Raw genomic sequence first — 18,818 nt, 5'->3', positions numbered from 1 at the left:
GCATAATTTTCTGTCTGCAAAGCGGTCTTTGAGTGATCACAGTGACAAACCGAGATCATGATAGTTTGGCTGTTGATCAAGATCCTATCCATTCTACAGTTCATGCACCAAAGACTGGTCTTATCACCTGAGGCTAAAAGAGAATCTTAGAGTTCATTGACTCTTGAGGTGCACTTTCACCACCTCCTTGTAGGAAGTTTTGTGATATTTCCCTGCTTCAGTTCTCATTGCACAGCAGTTTCATGCTGAAAAACTTAGGCTTCTTCAGTCCAGTTTGATTCCTGAAACTCAACCAGATGTATTTCAGAAGCACATATAATGTTTTTGGTAATGTTTATTTATCCATGCAATGATACTGTAGATAGTCTAAAGTAAACTTTTAATACCACTTATATTGTGTACTCAGTCTTCCAACTGTTCCAACAACTCCACTGTTATTGTATCATACTGCTTGCTAATGAATATCTAGTCTTAAAAGTATGCAGAAGAACTAACAGTGGGACACTTCTAGGTTGCAAAAAGAGGGAAAAGATTGGAACCCTTTTCTTAGGTATGGTCCCAAGGTGTCATGGTTTAACCCTGGCCAGCAACTAAGCACCACACGGCCCCCACTGACTCCCCCCTGGTCAGGATGGGAGAGAGAATCAGAAGAGTAAAATTGAGACAGCTTATGGGCTGAGATAAAGACAGTTTAATAGGGAAAGCAAAAGCCACACGTGCAAGCAAAGCAAAACAAGAATTCATTCACCACTTCCCATCAGCCTGAAGGTGTTCAGCCATCTCCAGGAGAGCAGGGCTCCATCATCGGTAATGGTTACTTGGGCAGACAAACGCCATCACTCTGAACATCTGCCCTTCCTTCTTCTTCCACCAGCTTTATATGCTGAGCATGACGTCATAAAACATGGAATATTCCTCTGGTCAGTTGGGGCCAGCTGTCCCAGCTGTGCCCCCTCCCAGCTCCTTGTGCCCCCCCAGCCCCTCACTGGTGGGGTGGAGTGAGGAGCAGCAAAGGCCTTGGCTCTGTGTGAGCACTGCTCAGCAATAATGAAAACATTCCTGTGTTACCAAGTGTTTTCAGCAGAAATCCAAAACATAGCCCTACACTAGCTACTATGAAGAAAATTAACTTTATCCCAGCCAAAACCAGCACACAAGGGAATATTTTGATGACCTACAATTATTGTGTGAAAACACAATTTAATGCAATTTTTAAAGCTTAATTAATCTTAAAACCTTATTAAATGATTTCTAGGGTACTTTATAAGTACTTTAGGTGCACAATGTACCTATGGCAGACAGAGTGAAACCGAGTAATGATTAAGTATTAAAGTTCTAAGGTGCAGATAGATTGTTTTTTTAATCATTAGTCTTTATGTGAATGCTTTTTATTGGGGTTTCAACTGCTTTGTTTGCATTTGCTCATTTGCAAGTTTATGTACACAGTGATTATGTGATGTATATATTGCACATGCTGAAGTTCAATTTAACTGACAAATCATTTTCACATTATTATAATATCTCTTTTTCCAATTGCTACAAGCTAGAGTTCAGAGAAATGTTCTATATGTCATGCCAATAAAGTTAGCTAAACTGGTCTCCTATTATTTTAAATAAGACTATGGTAGCTTGTATCAAGTAATAGTAAATTGCTTTAGGCAATGTCGAATAGTTCCATCCAGGCTGAGCTTTCCTTGTTTTCTGGCTTTTTTTCCCCAGTTTATCTGGCCTACGACCATAAACCCTGACAATTGTACAGGCATTCTTAGATTACATATTTATTAATCTATATCCCTTGCATATCTTTTCACTTCATCCAGAATAGAAGAGATCTTCAGAGCCATGTTATTTCTAAACAAGTTATTTTAGCAAAGTTCCATCCAATGCCCTTTTTGAGCAGAATACATATGTGTACACAGATGTATATACATATCCAGATAGACACCTAACTTTCCCTTTAGAAAAGTCTCCCCTATGTATTTTCATAAGAAAAACATTGCTGTTTGGATGGGACAGCTGATGCTAAGTCTACACTGAAGATGCACTGATCTGGAAAGATGCACATAAGAACTGAATAGCCAAATGTACTCCACAGATTTGGAAAGAATGAGAGCTTCTACCTAGCACTAATAAAACAGAAAAGCCAATCCCATAAATTATATCTGTGAGATTAAAACAGCAAAGGTTTCATGTGAACTTTGCAACTGCTAAAATGCCTATCCCAAAGAGCAAGATCGATAGGAAATGTATGACTGACCTGGTTCATTAATTCTTATTGGATATTAAATGTTTGGGTCAGATTTTAGTGATCAGTAGTTTAGGGGCTTACAGTGAAAAATAGGTTTAGACATGCCACTACTGCTCCTCATAAGTTGGAGGAAAAGAGTCTGAATGATCAAGTGCCCACTACAATGGCTTTTGGAATTTCAGCAATATACAGTAGTGCTCAGTTAGAGCATGGCACCAGTAAAACTTGGGTTGTCACCCACTGACATTTTGTTCAACACAAAACTGAAAGTAAGAGAGTCTGCCCTCTTAGATGCTGCTGCATCAACGATTTATAGGCATATAAAAAGACAAATATAGTGTAAGAATATACAAATATACAAAATTCTCAAGAACTCCATCACCTTCAGAAGAAGCTGGGTAGTCTTAAAATTAACATTATACTATGGAGACTAATTTCAGTAAGCTCTTTCTGTAGTCAGTGGATATCCTTCTCAAGGGGATAATTGAGAACACATAAGTTGGATGGTTTTGTGCAGCATTTTAACAGAATTCTTTTTCAGATTAACTGCTTGCTTTCTTTTTACCAGGCAACCGAGGCAGACCATTATCTGTAAGCTGCAGTGTTTTGTATTTCTGTAGTAGGAAACTGCAGTTGTAATGTTAGAGTACATGTAGATACATACTTGAAAGGAATAAGCACTGATCAGCTGGTGACACAGTGTACTGTCCAGAGTGCTCAGAGAGCAGGTTATTGGAAACCTTAATGCCTTTGCACAGAAAGAATTTCTGTACTTTTCCTTTGCAAACATTTCTCAAAAATTCGAGCAGTAGAAATGAGCATGTAGACCAAAAATATTCACTCCTATTCTTTAGAGGTCTTCATCTTTGCAAATACATGAAGAAATAAAGTAAGCTTAACAGAAATAATTAAGTCTCAGTAGTTTTTATCAACATCATGACTGAATACTGACAAAAAAAAGCTGGAAGAAAGATCTACTAAATCATTCTTTGGATCCCTCATGAAAACAGGGAAGATACCAAAGCATCTAGTTTTGGTCTCATTGTGTTAACCATCTTCATAATGTTGCAGTAACAGTAAAAACACAAACATAGAAATTTTAGTACTTTTGGATTCCCAGTCTGTTCTGCTTGTAAAAAATCCTGCTTTTCATTGAAGGTTTAATACTTGTAAAACACAGACTCATTTGACTGCTTCAGTTCAAGAAAGCTTTCTCAGCTATACCCTGAAAATTCCAGGAATTTAAATAAAAATAATTATTTCTGATGTCTGGCTTGGTAAAACTTCCTCCTCTCGTGACATGGCATAGAATAATTCAAATCTGCAGACCAATCCTCCATGTCAATAACCTACCTGTCACCCTTACAGGGTGTGTTTTTATATATAATATATTAAAAATTTCTTCCTTTGAATAATTCTGTAACTATGCAAGTTTATTGCTTTATCAGATGTGAGTCACTACATTGAAAAATACTGTACAATAAAATTGTTACACAGGAAACCACTGAGAGAGCAGTGGTTTAAACAGAGCTACTCAAGAAATTTTGCTGAATTCGCTAGCGAATTCTACTAATCTCATTTGTTAGATTTAGTACTGTCATGGATACCTTGAATTTTCCACCTTCTTATTGTATGGCTTTCAAGCACTACCTCAGTTATTTTCACTGATTTAACCAGGAATGTGCTTGCTATAAGCTATTCTACCTTTTCAACCTATTTATGCACTTCAAATTGAAAACAATTATTTTTTCAGGAGTCAGCCCCTTGATACTTTGTTTATTAATTCATAAAGTCAGATGAAATGGTAGAATGTCTTTCACTTGTCTGTACACAGAAAAAAAATATCTCACTTTCATGATATTGAATGATATAATTTTGTTGTTTATTCAAGTAGCTTGACTATTGTCAACAAAGATCAGTTATAAAGGAAATGATGAAAAAAAACCACCCCGAAGTACTGTTACATTAATAACAGAACAGCTTGATTATGAAGCATCCTATGTACTGAAATAGAAGCTAACTGTTTTACAAGTTTGGATGAGAATAATATGTTAACTATGAGAAGAAAAAATAAAGTTTACTTTAATTGTAAAGAAGTTACTTCCAAATACCAGGTTTATAATACTGAAACTTGGAACAAGCTCGTGAAATTAACTTGGAATTAGTTAATAAAAACTATTCTTGGGGTAAGCTCACTTCTTTTCTTGATGAAAATAAGTCCATCTGGTGTACTTCACTGTGCCCATGAGAAGCTGGGAGCTTATCAGCTCTCACTTTCATAATGGATTAGGTGTTAAATGAGTATCAAAGAACTTGGAGATTTCTTGATTTATATGCGATACTGAAAACTCAATATTTCATGGGTAATGCTTCTGCTACAAGAGTTCTAATTTCATGAGTAACAGATTGAGTGGGGGGCTATCAGTAACACACTAACTTGTTTTACTATTGGAAATTGTGATTAATGACATTTCAGAACAGAATGTAGAACAAATTTAGATGCCATTCTACAGAATGCTGCATCTTATAGGGACACTTTTCTTTTTTCTGGGAGCAGCAATTTGCAATTATTTCAAGACACAGCTATTGGTGGAAAAACTTACAGGTAAAACATATTGCTATTCTTGTAGATCTGAGAGATTGTTTTCTTTCTAGGAGTGGGTAGTTTGTTTTCAGCAGGTGAAAATGGAACAACCATGGGGTAGAAGGTGGCACACCATTTGAACCAAAAACTTAACTGTAGGAAGAACAGTGGCAGAGAAATATCCTCTCACGCTGACTGTAACAGACTTTCAATTCATCTCCATTATCTGGGAATGAGACTGAGGAGAGGTTTATGTGAACAGCAAATTAAGACTGTTTCACACCTGCATCACCCATGTATTGATGGATAGTGTCACACAGGGCAGACTCCTGGTACCTTTTGTAAGTGTGAAAACCAGTTTACAATGTAGTAAATGGAATATTTCTTCATTCATATTAATGTCCATTTTTTCATCTCAATACATATTTGTTTACACAAAATAATTCCTTATTAATTGAAAACTTTAAATTATTTCAGTGGGGTTTCTGGACTATGGACTTCATTCCACTTGAGCAAAACCAGTATAATCAAATTAATTAACATATTTTTTAGTAGAAGATCTATGCTGTAAAATATGGACTATCTGGAATCACTACTAAACCACAGAGCCAGGAGAATTCAGGCATTAGATTTGTGATATTTGCTCATTTTGAACTTATCTTGGGATTCCACCTAATTTGAGATTTATGGCCTATTACAAAGTTTTCATACAGTAATGCAAATCATTCTCAAAGTGTTGGTAAAGGATCATTGTATGGACATAGGGAAGGCATCTTAAAAAGGAGGACAATAATACTCACTTGGAAATTGGGCTGCACTTTCAGATGCTTTTTACAAGAGTTACACCTTAATACATAAATAGTGTCATTTTCTTACAATTAAATCATTTAAAAATAGATAATGAGTAGCAATATTTCAGTTTATATGAAATACAGAAAAACATACAGCCTAAGTAATATCAGAGTTTAATCTCATATCATAATTTTCATAGGATTACCTCACAGCATCATTTTTAAAAATGCTAGAAACCTTACCTCATTAGGAGAGCACAGCACACTTCAGAATAAGTGCTCAAAGAAGGAAAAGGTTCATGATAAAGCAAACACTTTGGCTTTAAACCTTGATGTTCCTTTCCATTCCACTTCATTATCTCTGTTTTGCAGCATAAATAAACCCAGTCTATGAAATCTTTCTTAATCTGGATTTTGTGCTACAGCGATCTTTTCTTATCCGTAATTTTTTCCATCAGTGACTTTATACTCACCTCCAGGTCACTGATGGAAAACTGAGAGAGTATTGAGGGTCTGCTGAGCACCTCCAAACGTTCCTGGAAGCCTTTTTTTCCCCTTTCATTGATGACTTCTGGCTGACAACAACCTCTCTGGATCCATCAGACAGATTTACTATGCTCTACCTGCACTTTAACTTCACCAGATATTTTATGTGTCAAGAACCCCTCAAAACTGGCTACAATTATGTAAAGATTTTATATAATCATACCTTTTAATTAATCAAACAATTAGAACAATTGCTTGGAAGCTTGTTATGCAGCATCTTCAAATTACTATTTGTTACTTTCTAAATCACTTCTCTGTTCATTCTTATTGTGTCTAAGACTGATGCAAGGGTTATGTGACATACCACACCCATTCTCAGTTTTGATACAAAATTATGCCTCTTCTAGGCTGCCAAAATTTCCTAGGCATTCTAAAACTCACAAAAAATCAAGAAATATTTGGCATAGTTGGAGGCAACTCAGTAAGAACTGCCCTTCTGCAAGAGATATCATAGGTAAAAGCTAGAAATAGTGTCTATCTACCCACGCACACAGATTTGGGGGTCAATAGCACAGAGATTAATACAGGTGAACTCACCCATGAGTTGCAAACAAAAGTAGGAATTACCAACATGTTTGACCCACAGTGACACCGAAAAGCAGGGGATAGGTAGGAGTAGAATGCATTTGTAAACTGTACGATTGCTGTCATCTGCATCCAGACATTGTGGAAAACCTTAGAGAGACCAAAAGGATAGATGTGAACCACAAATGCAAAAATATATAAAGATGTAAAGGTGCTGGAGGGGAAAGTCCAGAGTGCATGGCGTGGGGGGGGGCACAGCAGTGCTGGTCAGTAGGGCTGCAGCCCTGGGTGTGGGAGACTGTACTCCTCAACAGTTATTGGGGTGGTGTGAGTTAACCTTGGCTGGCTGCCAGACACCAACCAAGCTGCACTTTCATTCCCTCTCCTCAACCAGACGGGGGAGAAAATAAGATAGAAAAACACATGGCAGATATAGACAGAGAGATCACTTTACCAGTTAGAGACCTGACTTGGGGAAAACTACTTTATTACCAATTAAAAACACAATAGGATGGTAAGAAAGAAAACAAACAAACAAACAAAAAAACCCTACACCTTTCCTACAACCCATCCCTCTTCCCAGGTTCAATTTCACTCTTTCATTCCCAAGTCTTCTACATCCTTCCACCCCAAACAGTGTGGGGTGGGTGGAGAATGGGGGGTTATGGTCAATTCATAACAGTTTGTCTCTGCTGTGCCTTCCTTCTCACACCTTTCCTATGCTCCAGTTCCTTCACAAACTGCTCCAGCATGAGTCAGTTGGACAGGCTACAGTCCATCTACAGTTCCTACCAGAAAACATAACTTACATGGACTCTACTCCACAGGCTTCAGTTCGTGCCAGAAGACAGCTCCAGTGTGGGCTTGGCATGGGTGCAGCTTCCTTCAGGGAATATTCACAATCTCCAGTGTGGGATCTTCCACATATGTGGTCTCCATGGGCTGCAGGGAGACAACCTGTTTCACCATGGTCTTATCCACTGACTGTAGGGGAATCTCTGCTCCTGCCTGAAGCATCTCTTCCCCCTCCTTCTTCACTGACCTTGGTGTCTACAGGGTTATTTCTCTTGCATGTTTCTCACTTGTCTCTCACAACTTCTGCACAGTATTTTTTACCCTGATGGGCTCGGCTTTGGCCAGTGGTGGGTCCATTGGAGCTAACTGGAACTGGCTATGTCCAACATGGGGGCAGATCCTGGTGCCTTCTCACAGAGGTCACTCCTGCAGGCACCCTACTACCAAAACCTTGCCACACAAGCGAAATACAGATGGACATATTTGGAGCTCTTCTAATGAGGAATGGAATGAAGGGTCTGAGTATGAGAACAGGACATTCCCCTTTGGCCAACTGCTAGTGATTATTAAGTCAAAAGCGGCCTTGAGTGCCATGCAACATATGGTTTCTGTGTGCAATTATACAGAGACAAAACTCCACAAATTTTGATTATATATATTGACCAAAAAACATGGGACTGTCTGGGGCAAAGGCTGCTATGTGTCTGGGACACAGGTGGGGATACTCTGCAGCTACACCCTCAGAAGTTACTCTGCATTTTTGAAAACCACTTTGACTATGCAATGATTCAAAGTGATACGGTTGAATGTAACTCTCCCCTTGCAGGACTGGCTCCATGCAGCTGGAATATTGTAAAATTTTCCCACCTTGTAAGTTATTCCACTACATTGATAGCTCTATTATACAGATCTGAAGTGGGTACTGTCCTTTATCCTCCTATTACTGATACCCCTGCTGAACCCTCCAAATGCTGAGCCTCATTAAAGTTCACCCACAATAATAAGTCTCTGTGTCTGAAGTAACTATTTGGTAACTGGGCCGTCCAGTGAGGCCTCCATGGTCAGTGCCAAGCAGCAAGGTATGTCTGACCAGGGTGCAAAGAACATTGCTTTTTATCAGTTAGGCCCAAATGCTGGATACATGGACACTGTATAGAGTTTCTTGTGTCACACACTTGTGTTTTAAAAAGCAAAAGACAGACAAACTTTCTTAGATGAATGCAAGTCACCTATAGTGCCTTCTTTTTCTGAACAAAAAGACCAGTATAATACAGACACAATTTTTAAAGCCTCTGGAATAGCAGTAAGCAGAAGTATAACAATTCATTCCTTCCTGCATTCTGCACCCAAAGCCAAAAAAAAGAAAAAATATGATTGATTTTACATTGGCAAATATAATTCAGTGAGGGTTATATCTCAGAGGATTCTCAAGCTGTCCAAACAACCCAAAATGAAATCATCAGTATTCAAAATACAGTTAAAAATTTTAAAGGCAGTAAACATAATTTGAAAAACTGCAATAAACTGAAGTAAACTTGGAGGAAACTACAGAGAAGCCCTACACTATGTAAAATATATTCTTGTTTCTTTGAAATTTTTATGTGGTCACTCTTATAAAGTTTTGGACCTTCTACCTGTGCTGGATAATACATGTGTGCTGAGCAAGTCAATCCAAATGCCCCTTCTCTTAAGATACATTCCAACTTCACATCCTCAACTTGCAGAAAAAAACAGCATTTTTAGAAAGAAAAGTGCTTCACAGAGCTCTGAAATGGCTCTAGGTGACCAAAATAAAAGGGTAGTGTGGCCTAAGAGTTTATCAAAGAAAGCTACTTAGTCTTTTTTCTTTTGTATTATTATTATTTTGTTGTTACAGTACATGAGCTGTTTCTGTTTCCTCACAAAATGCCAATCATAACTGGGCAATTGACAGATCCACTGGAATTAATGATTTTGTAGTTGCAAGAGAGAAAAATTGTAAACAGTTTTAAAACTGCCTTGAAATTGCTCAGTTTCTCTTTTTCACTTCTCATTTTTTTCAAATGTATGTGGTGGCAATGGCCAAACTAGATAGTTAAATTCTGCCTAGAGTTCAAGATTTCATGCCCTCCAGCTGGATGCTGAGATGTAGTATCATCCCCAGTGTTAACACTGTGGCACAGAATGGGACTTCCTGCATAGTTAGAGGTCTTCTGGCTTGGTTAAAATATTAGCTGTATGATAGTCAGTTTTCTGTATGGTAAGAATATTATTTATAGTGAAGTTCTCAATTGAATTCTGTTTGAACTATATATATCTGGGCCAACAACTCCAATGCCAGTGGAACAGTGAAGCTGAAAGATCTAAAAAGATTTAGTGTTAATCAATGCATGGAGGGAAATCTATTCAACTGTTAAGAGAGCAGATATTTTCCTCTCTAACAGACTGAAATTTTACCTTCAAACTCATAAATTCCTCCAGAGATTCCAAGGTCATTGATTTGGGAGAGGCTGGCAGCTGTCAGTCTCTTTCCATGACAGTGCTGCAGGTGGTAAAGCAATTGGAAAAGCAGGTAGTGTCTCCTTACAAAATTGTACAATTTTTTTTGAGGTTTGTACTTATCTTATTAGTCATAATGGAAAATTACCAATTAAGTATAAAATTGTGGAAAAGTAATAAGTAGTGAACATTTCAAAATGAAAATGTGTGCAACCAGACATTCCCACAGTAAAAATAATTTCCAAAACAATACACAGCTCTCAGCTTTTAGCATTTGGATTCTTTCATTGTTACTCCCTTCTCCGCACCCCTCCCTGGGAATGCAAGAAGTTAAAAAGATGGGTTATTTCTATGATTTCTATACTCAAGAGTTTTATGGGATTGTAAAATTTGTGTTTATTTGGTCTTTAGTGATAAGAATAAAACAAAAATCATACGAAAAATAGACAGTATAATTGTCCAGAAAGGAAATAAAAGCCCTTCATACTCTTAAGTGGTTTCACTTGGGCATGGCCAAGATGCATCCATACTACTGAAGGACAGTAAGAATATTTGAAAGATGTTCCACTGCACTGGTGACTCTGTAATCTTCATTCTATGCCAGGTTCACCAGTTTGATAAAACATTCCTCATAATGAAGTAAATGCTTCAGTATTTCCACTCTTCATGATCACAAAATGAGCTTGAAGAAAATGCTCTGAATTAAAAATGCCAAGACTGTGGGAGTCTCTTTCCTACAGTGTGGCACACTGAAAATTTTAAATTGTTATCATCTAAACCATTCCTATTTTTACATATTCTTGACATTTTTCATTATTCTGGGTTTGTGGATGTTTTTTCTTTCTTAGCTTCACTGGAAGACACAATCAGAAAATACTTTTTTCTCTGGTTTATATACTACAATCTTAATATAAGCCATGGAAGTATTGCTTGCCGTTCCAGTTTTAAGAACAATTTATCTCATATGCAAAACAAACATCAAATGACCTTATTTTGTAACAAAGATATAATCTTCAGTTTTTTTCTGAAAATTTCAAAATAAGCTTCCATGGATGAATTTTCAAAATTGATCACAAGTTACTTGGTCTTAACATTTTTTGCAATTATCCTTAGAATGAAATAGGTGTAAGGATTTTCTATGTCACTCAGTTGAAACTTGTAGGATCCTTTGGTACAGCCTGTACTTCATGTCGTATAGGATTAAAGGATTTTTTCCTCTCATAGTTCCATTCCTGAAGCTGGTTCTTCCACATGGGTTGATGAATACTATTCTGATGCAAAAAAAAAAAAATTCCATACAGCAGTCTTCTTTCAAAGCTTGCCAACTTTTAGGTGATTATTCTGAGATGATTATCTGCCCCCCATTGTTTTCAATTTGTTCCCAAGAAAGATGTCTGCTGGCTTTTCTCTCTGGAAACAATAATAATTTTGAAAGAGAGCATAGCACCTTAACTGAAGCTCATTAAGAATAATAAGAAATGGTAACCATTTTGAAAGAGAGTGATGGATGAGCTTCTTTGAGGATTTGACCTCTGGTGAAAGTATTCATAGTAGTGGCTATTTAACTTTTTTTTAAAGTTTGTGTGAAAAAAGAACACCTTTTTTTTTTTTCTTTAAGGTTGGATTGAATAGCCTCTCCCTGATAGGTTTGTTTAATTTGGTTTTGTAAAGAAGAGAGATTTCACAACCTTGCTTACTAACTAGTTTGCATATTTAACTATCCTTATAGTAAGAAAGCCTTTCTTAATATCTGTTTAAAATCTTCCTTTCTGTAAACTGAGATCATTATTTCTTGACCTGTCCAGTGGCATAGAGAGTACTGCTGTCTTTATAAAAACTTTTTCTTTCACACTGAAGAACTCTTAAGTCTTCTCTAACCTGAAAAATTAATTCTTTCAACCTTTGTGTCAGTCATATTTTATAAACAGCTTGCCCTCCTAATTATCTTCCTCAGGACTGACCCCAGTTAGTCTGTACCCAAAAGCGTTATTCCCAAAACTGGTTGAAATACCAGTTGAATACCTTATCAATGTCAAATAAAGCTGAGGAATTATTTGTATGCATCAGATCCATTGCACACAGTGAGTGAGTCTCTCTAAATATGTTACACAAGGAGTTTATCTTTCCAGAATTATTTTCCTTTTCCAGTTACTTATTTCCCATCTTGTACCTGTGCATCTGCTTTCACTTTTCTGAAGCAGTACTTTTTTCTTGCCTAACTGAATTCCTTTTCCTTGATTTTGTATAATTTCTCCATTCTATCATGCTTACTTTGAAATCCAGTCCTCTTTTCAGTGGTGTGTTGATGGTCTGAACTTGGATGTCTGCAGCTGATGTGAACTTATGTTTTATTTCATGATTTAAACTAACGATGAAAGTGCTGACCAGAACAGGATTCAGGACAGACTTTCTAGTCAAACAATGACCCAGTGCTAATTAATCTCTGACTATGATTTTTAACTGTGTTTGTACCCATGCAGTGATTTTATTACAACATTTTCTTGCAGATATAGTAAGTGGAACTTTTCACTCCAGCATCCAAATGCACTACATCTCTTGTCTTCTGCTTTATCTACTAGGCCAGTCACTCTGACAGGAAAGGAAATTTGGCTGGCTTGACATGATTTGTTTTTGACAAATCCATGTTGGCTATTCTCATCATCTTGTTTTCTCTAATCTTTTATAAATTGATTCTTTAGTACTTTGTTCTACTATCTTTTTGAGTATCAAAGTTATTCTGTAACTAATTTTGTATATGCCTACTCATTTTATTCTTTTAAATTAGTATAACTAACCATTGCAAGATCGTCAGGTTGCTAGCACGTATTTCCAAAAAATGTTTTTAAATACCTGACTTTGCTATTTTAAATCCATGAAGAATAATGTATTTTATGGACATAATTTTAACAGGAGATTGCTTTCTACATCAAATCTTTCCTAGATTGTCTTAGGCAGAGAATGAAAGAGAAAAAAGGGGATTGGCCCAAAGCTTACTGGAAATGGTGGAAAGCCTCCCAGCTGAGGCTTCAGACTTTGGATAAGGCTCTTAGTATGTGTCTGGCACTTGCATCAGTCTGGCACCTGCATCAGTTTGACAGACAGATCAATTTGTGAGCCTGGCAATGCAAACTGAAAAGTCTTTAAAAAGGCTTTGCTGCTATACAAAATGTGAAGCAATGACATACTGACCATAATTTCATTGCTAAATGTAGCACTGCATACTTTGTGGGAGTCACCACTGTGCTAGTGTTTTATGTGTCAGTAATCAGAGATTTAATAAGAAGAACAGAACTGCAGTGTATTACAGTGAAGAAAGGAGAAGCGAAGAATTTAAAGAATTCACTGCTCTAATAAAACCTCCAGACAGTTAAGCTATCTGGAGACAGTTTATGCTATTCAAGGGGGTTGTTTTGAAAAAATAAAAAAAAAAAAACAAAAAAACCAACCAACAAACAAACCACCCACTAAATATAAACCAGGGAAAACCCAACCAAATTAAATGTTTTGTGTTTTATTTATGCAATTGTAAGGTCGCCATCTGGTGGTTGTTTTAACATCAGAAATGTGAGGTTGTTTTGAGCAGCTGTTGATTTGTGATTGTGGGGTTTGAATTTAATCCAAAATAAGAATATGGCTTCGAATACTATCATGCTGAGTTTTTTCCAGAAATTTTGCAAAAAATTTGCTAAACAAAACATGAGATGACAAAAGAGATCAACACCTGAGTAATGACTGTACTAACAAAATGTAGGGAATGGGGGTTACTATAATGACTTTAGACAGGATGCCTTATGGATATGAGTGGTAAGATATGTTTGGCTGCCTATATAAAAACTCATATTCAGGAAAACTAATCTAATCAAGAGAAAAATGCAGGCAAAGAATATATTTTAGGTTCCAAAATCAAAGAGAAGATTTTTCTCACTCAATGTCAACAATCAAAAAATAAAGCCAGCTGGTTGTCTGGGATACCTCTGTTGTCAGAGAAGAAGTACACATCCCTTTAAATAGCAATTCATCTTCACCTAATAAAGGCATGCAAGCTGAATATGATGAAACACCCTCTGGAAGGGCTTATCTCTGTTTCTAGTTGAGTGACTGTGCCCAACCTTTAGATGACTGAAGAAAGGTGAAATTCAGTCTAAGGTCAAGTGATGGACATTCCCCACTGCCAAGGAAATCTTCCTTTCTGTCTGTTATGCATCAAATAAACCTGGTGATTGTTGTTAAGGCCAGAATTGTGAGCTGTTGAGGCCAGAAGGATGGTAACAGGGTAGGGACTGAACCTGGCCTGTTTCCAGTTGCATTTCCTGCACAGCTATCTATGCTCTGTATCAAGGCATTGTGAGACATAACTATGACTTCACTAATTATGAGCTTTTTATTTAACTAAAGCCATCACTTCCGGTTTTTGTTTGTTTCCCCACTAGGAGAGAAGAATAAGTGAGTCAGCTTAATGGAAAACAAGCAGACTTTCAATTAGTGCCTGTAACTGTGTATCTTGGCTGCAAAATAGATATAATTTAACAAATTATCAAGATGCAGGACACCTTTGTTTCAATCTATTGTATGCCTTAACTTTCCTACACACATATGTCTATCATTATATAATCTGTCATTAAAAGACATTTTTAATTGGTAGAGCAATACTTCAAAAATGTGCTACAATAATGTCTCAGCCACTCCAGGCAACAGCAACCTAAAGCCTTGAAATATCATCCATCTGAAATGTTGATGTAATCTGTACTTGACATATTGGCTAACTACTGTAACAGCTCCTTGAAAGGTGGCATGAGAATGCTGCAGGTTTGGTAGGGTCTTCCTTCTAGTGCAGACAATCAAGGCAAGGTTTAACAAAAAAGACTAGTCTGTTGTAACTGTGGCTTTATACTATGATTGTAAAGGAAGATCATATTTTTCTGGTTAAGAGATAAGGAACCAAAACTCACAAAATATAACATTTCACTTATTTTTCTAATGATGCAAATCCCTCATGATTACCCCAGACTCTTGGTATAAATGTGCACCACTGTACACCAACACACCACCACAACCAACACACATTTTTTAACCTTCAATACATGCCAGACTTCCTTGGTCATAAAATCGGCTCTTACACCATACTGTGAGAAATGAATGTTTTATGAAATGTGCTTCATTACCAGTTGCAGCTCTGATGCCGTCCTTGATGTTGTTTAGTGTCTCCTCTCTGTGGGACCATCCTCAGTGGGCAGAGTTCAAGCAATGCATGTTCTATAATCAGGTTTTGAAGACTTGATCAATGAGCTTGTCACAGAGCGCCAAACAACCTAATTCAATTTGTCATTACTGTTGCTTATAGAATTATCTAAGCGTAACCAATTAAACATGGAGTTTTGTTTATGGTCAGGAACTTGAAACAATGCAGAAGAGATTTAGCTGAGCATTCTGTTTACATAAGTTAAGAATGACTTTTGACAAGGAGCATCAGAGTTATTCCAGACTTAAGCCAATACAGTTTTGGACTTCAAAGAGCATACATATGAAGCATGAGACAGCTCTAGAAGTAGATAACTCCTTGATGTTGCTGAATCATATAAGAAACCTTGTGTTCTGAAAATCACGTGTTGGCAAAAATACTGAAATAAAAAGGACTTCAACTGCAAAGGAAAGAATATTCACTTTTAGGGGGGACATGTATCCACCTTGTTTATTCTAACATAATTTCCCTGTTGCCTCAAACCTTGGTTTTCTCATATTGAGCAGACAGTGGTCATTAACAGATGGATAGCACAAAAGAAGCAAAGGAACTTTAAAAAAAAAAAATTGTGGCCCTTTGAAAGTAAATGGTGCAGATCTTTAATGTTTTTGATTCACTAGCTCAATCCAGGATCATCAACAAATACAAGATGAAGAAAAATCTACCATGATTTTATGACATGTTGGTCATGTTTCTTTTCCCCTGAAATGTTCTTATTCAGAGAATTTACATTTATATTACAGTAATTACATTTAGGTAGAATTAATTAAAAAAAATAAATTAGCTCAAAATGAAAATTTTGGATTCTCCAAATAAATTATGGGAATAGGTCAGATTTGGAAGCTAAACAATCTCTTGTGTGCCACATTTAGATGCAGCTGATTGTGGTTTACAGAATGAAGACATTTCAGGTAGAATAAAGCTCAAAAATGCATTTGGTGTTTAGGCTAAGACTATCCAACTTGCAAATTTTGTGACCAACACAATGATCGGTTTGGTTTATAGTATCTTTGCAATAAGTGTTTATTGTCTAAAAGCTTTAAAATTGTTGTGCCATATTGGGTTTTGCCATCATGATCCTGGAATGGGAAGAGAAAAGAAAGCCTCTATGTTTCTTCAGAAAATAAATATACAGCTATTTTACTTACTATAAATCTGTAAATACGACAAACACTATTTTAGACAATTCAGTTGTTAGACTTTACAGCTGGACAGTATTATTTTTCTTATTTTTTGATGAATTTGAATTCACTAAACTAAAATTCTGTACTTTAGACAGGCTGAAGGTTTTCACATTTCAAAGCTATCAAAATATTTCCTTTAGATTTTTTAAAAACTTTTCATTTCAGAAAGACATTTTGTTGAGTATTTCCTCTCAGAAAAGTTAAGTGAACAAAGTAAGCAGAGAACTAAATACAGCATTTAACCTCAAGCTGATCAGTGTGCTTCTGAATATTTTGTTTGTTTGTATCACCAAAAGAAATAATAAAATATTAAACAGTTAAAAGAATTATTAAAATATCAAACACTAAAAAAAAATATTTGAATATGTAAAATGTGTTTATGTGTTTCAAGTTGACCTGAGCAGAACTTTTTCAATATTTTCCATTAAACTAAAAGTTCTTTGGTTTAAGCTTTTGGAACTTCTGTCAATGTATGTACCGTATGAAAATCATGCATGTGTCACCACAAAGAATACAATTATGCAGGAGGATTTGTATATATATTATTTAATTACCCTATAGAAACAGAAAGAATATAAGATTTGAAAAATCCTCTCATAACAGAGGGCAAAGACACAAAAAGACAGATGACACTGTTATTTGAAATTCTCCTAGAGAGATTTCTTCAAAATCTGTACATGTAGTATCACAAAGGAATTGTTTTCCAGCTCATTTCCTTTTGAGACTATCTCAAGCCTTCCGTAAAAAGATGAAAGGAATGGTTATTATGTGAATCAACATATAAGTTAAGGACACTATACCATTTAAGAACAGATGAAAAATATTTTCTCAGGACTGTTTCTTTGTTTTTCCTAAAGGAGCCAGCTTCAATGTCTTTAAAGATTTCCTATATATTACTTACTCTTTCCTCAGTATTACTAGGAAGCAAAAATTATTAGTGTCCTTCCTCTGTAAATAGGATATCGTCAGAGAAAGATTGTATATTACCTGACATCTCACTGAAAATTTGTGGCAGGAGAACTGGTGTTCAACTTTGCTTCCAAAGTTTTGTTATAAAACTCTTTCTAGAAGTATGGCTTAACTATTTTGAAATATGTTTGAAAATATTTTCCTTTTAATTTTCAATTCAGTTTAAATCTATGTGATTTTTCTTACTAATAGTTTAATTTACAATGTGAATGTAAACCAAAACATTAAAAAAAAAAAAAGAAAAAAACGGTCCATTTTTTAGTGAAACACTGGGAAAAAAGGAGCTTTTCAGTAATTTCTGAATGTGTTAAAACAGTCCTGAAGAGAACAGGACTTCTGCCTTCCAGAAATCCTAGCCCTCCATTACTCTGTTGCTCCTAAACTGCTACCAGAAAATGATGTCAGTGTTCTGAAATTATTCTGAAATACTGATTATAATGTAAGTCATGGTTTGTCCAGTCCAGACTGAAGCAATATTACTTTTTCATCATGCAAATATTGTATTTTATGTTGATAGAAAACAAAACAAATCACAACACTTGCAGGCTCTGAGTAACATAGTATGTTTTATATACATTATTTTGGTACATTAAAACATCTGCACATAAATAGTCACATATAAATAGGAATAGTACATATGAATTATCATATTCTTTGAGATTGCTTTTATTAGCATGAGTACCTAATTTTAATTTGCATTACAATACTAAACACACATTTATAAATTGTAATCTATATTATATCTTCTATAGTACTTTTAAATCTTTTAACAATAAATTCATGCAGTCTGTTTCAAAATGTGGAATTTTCACAGTCTTTTCTCATAGTATTAGCTTATTGTTTACTTTGGATTGCATCACCCTTTTTGCACCTCTCCTGGTTCTGTGAAACAGAACAAATTTGAATTACACACAAACTTATCATACTCCCATTTACTGTAAATCTGTGTCAGCCCAAACCAGCATTGTTTACATAAGAATAAAGTGCGGTATAGTAAAAGATTACAGAAATGAAGTGTATACAAATAAACCACAAATAAACTAAGTGCTATCTAAAAGTATAATGAACCGTTGATTAATAATGCATTAGAAGTTAACACTGAAATCAAATTAGTCATCTCAGGAAGTTTGTATGCAACATTTTTTTTTTCCCTTGTCACTGATGGTGCAGTAATAGTTTTTAAAGCAAGTGTGTTTCTATGATGAGTTCATTTAGCATTCAGTATAATAGCACTGATAATAATGAGTTCATTTGGCTTACATTATATAAGCATTAAATAATGGATACCTATATTAAAGTGTTACTGTTACTGCAATGATTTTTTTCTTCATTTGGTACACAGTGCTAAATCTTTAAAGTAAAGCTTTTATGCAAATTGTTGATGTTTTTATCTTCGAATCATGACTTATTTTATGGACTTTGGAATCCCATTATTGTCAAAGTAGCTTTTGATATGAGA

The sequence above is a fragment of the Falco punctatus genome (genome assembly GCF_963210335.1).
Source record: "Falco punctatus genome assembly, chromosome: 7".
In the NCBI taxonomy this organism is placed as follows: Eukaryota; Metazoa; Chordata; class Aves; order Falconiformes; family Falconidae; genus Falco; species Falco punctatus.
The sequence above is the reverse complement of the archived record's forward strand: the minus strand, read 5'-3'. Positions refer to the sequence as shown.